The sequence below is a fragment of the Panthera pardus genome, unplaced genomic scaffold, assembly GCF_024362965.1.
Source record: "Panthera pardus isolate Hobbes unplaced genomic scaffold, ASM2436296v1 HiC_scaffold_15, whole genome shotgun sequence".
Classification (NCBI taxonomy): Eukaryota; Metazoa; Chordata; class Mammalia; order Carnivora; family Felidae; genus Panthera; species Panthera pardus.
In genome coordinates this window covers 12,037,606-12,040,466 of record NW_026526710.1, presented here as the reverse complement: position 1 = coordinate 12,040,466, position 2,861 = coordinate 12,037,606, and positions in this window count along the sequence as shown.

Genomic DNA, 2,861 nt, shown 5'->3' with positions numbered 1-2,861 from the left:
GTATATACTGGGGTGCCTGGCTGGTTTAGTCGGTAGAGCGTGCGACTCTTGACCTCGGGGTTGTGAGGTTGAGCCCCACGTTGGGTGTAGAGATTGCTTAAAAATAAAACCTGAAAAAGAAATACAGGTATATACTAGAAAGTGGGATCCAGCGCGAGAGAATGATTTAGAGAAAAGCCAGTCTGCAGCCTGGCATACGTCTACTCCATAAAAGTGAGATATACTGTCCCATTAGAGTAGGGTCCACGTGCACAGCAAACAATGAAAACTGAACACCTGCATTAAAATTTACACGGGAGGCCAGCTAACCCCAGCAGGCTAGATAGAAGACTGGCACTTGCTGAGGAGAATGTGTTCAACTTATCAGCCTTTTAAAAACGTTGGCAGGGGCCAGGTTGGGGATGGGCGCAGGAAAGAAATCCAATGACAGGATTCGTGATTTGAAACCCGTAGAAAGAGGTTCAGCAGAGGACTTTTTCTGAATCTTCCGAACGTTCGTTGCTTAGGTCACAGGCTGGTGACTTATTACTGCCCCCTCCAGGTGGTATGGGGAAATGCAGGGGAAGAAATGAACTGCAGTCGGTCAAGCCATTAGTTGCACTACTGTGTTTATCATAGGCTCAGGATGATCAGAACCTGGAGTTATGCTCTCTCCTTATTTCAACCATCATCAGTCTTCACCTCAACAGCAATAAGAGTGGCTGTGGGGAACAGCTAGGCAAGGGGCTAAGAGCGTTCCATGCATTATCTCATTATCTCTTACAATACCCTCGGAAATGGATACTTTTAGGGACCCCTGTTACAGATGGGGAAGCAGAGGCTCAGACAGGTGAAGCCACTTGCTCAAGAGCACATAGCTGGTAAATGGCGGAGCTAGGACTCAAACCCAAGGTCTTCTGACCCTTTCTGCTCTGCTGATTTTCCAGATGATCTAACCCCCTCTCCTCATCGTACAAGTGGGGACAATAAGGCTCTGAGCAGCCCCCGGAGCTCTGAAGTTGGCGGGGATCCCAAATAGCTACGAAGACCTTTACAAAGTTACACTTACGTTTGGCTTTCCCAAAATGATCCCAAGCAGAGGATGGGAGGGGTCCCAATGCAGTGACCCCTGGTGGGGTCAATCAGAAGAAACTTGCTAATGTTGGCATCGTATGCAAGTACTGATTGGGAGGGCAGCCGAGGGCAATCCACCGCAGAGAAATTTCACCCGAGGCCGCAGGACAGGGGTGGGGGGCTACACGAGAGACTGGTCACCCCCACGCCATCTACGCTGGCAACAAGCTGAGTCCCTGTAAGGGTCTGCCCCTAACACAAACGGAGGGGCAAACTATGGTGGACCCACACCAGGGAGCACCGTCCGGGCAGTCCGAGATGCGGACACGACAGCACGGGTGGATGTTAATATCACAGCACCACGAAGGAAACAATAAGCAGGATGCAACCCACGGCACCGTGCCGTTCGGGTAAATAAAAAAACACATGCACACAAAACATGTTTTCCGGGGACAAATATAAATAAAAGGACATCAAACGGATCAGACTGGCTGCCTGTGGGGCATGTACGGGAGGGGTGGACAAGAGTGGGGCGTGAGGATAAATGGAAATGAATGAATGAATGACACACGGAAGACGGTCGCAGACAGTAATGTGAATGTGTCCTAAGCCAGGAAACATGAGCACCTCAGCCTCAGCACCCCAGGTTGGAAACAATAAAACTCAAGACAAAATCACCCTACTAGGCTCATATGCAAAACAAAGTCCTAGCAGAAGGAGCCCAGCATTTTTGAAACACCTACTGTGTGTCAGGCACTGTGCTACGGGTGTGTTATCTCATTTGCTCCTTGACAGAATATGGGAGGGCAGTGTTGTTTGTTTTACAGGTGGGGACGGTGGAAGAGAGAGGGGAACAGCCTGTGGCGGGGCGGGTATTCACCGGAGGAATGCATTTCTCACCTGGGAACCCGAAGCCGAAGCCATTTGCTTGCAGGGAGCCCTGGTGAAGCCACACTCCGTAGCGTCTATTTTCCTTTTAGGGACTGAAAGGACATCATCAGATGATAGTAAGAGAAAAACTGTGACAGTTCCACAGGATGGCCCCATTCTTTTTGAAAAAACGTGTCATGTGATTTTGCCTGGAAAATGAGCTGGACACAGGTCCACACGCTGGCAGGGAGTTCCTGGGAGCAGGGATGAGTCTCTGCTGGGCACCCCTGTCTACACTACCCGCTCCAGGGCTGACCCACAGGAGGGCTCACTACACATTCACACGCATAGTTCCTTAGGCAGGAAGCTCACGCGTTTCTCTACACCTTTATGTATCATCTGCATGTCTTAGAAGAGCATAAATCGCTCTTCTAATCAAAAAGGAGCCATAAAGCATTTCCTGTGTGGAAGGAAAATGTTTGCTTCCTGTGAATGAGCAGAGGGATTCTGAGGCCAGCCCTGCCTGAGACTCCTGTCTCCCGGGGTAACTGACGATTGCAGGGACCCCGACCATCCGTAGCACCTAATGGGAGCAGAGTTCAGGGCGGAGGGCTCCAGGGGGAAAAGGCAACTTGAGGAGGGTGGCATCTTGGTTAACCCAAGCCTTGGAGCCTAACTCCAGACGAGCCTGTGATGCAGGGCGTGCTCTTTGACCACGAAACCTCTGCTTCCACACCTGCGAAGTGGGCTGGATGCCAGGCACGGCATGAAGATTAAATGAGAGAGTGCACGGAAGGGGTTTAGCACCAAGCAGGGGCTCGACACATAATACTCGCGTTATTGTGGCTGGGGGCCAAGCGAGCGCCTCAGCTGGCAGGAGCAGCAGGGACAAAGGTACTCAGCACGACTGTGCCGCATCCTGTAGGGCTCTTGTTTTC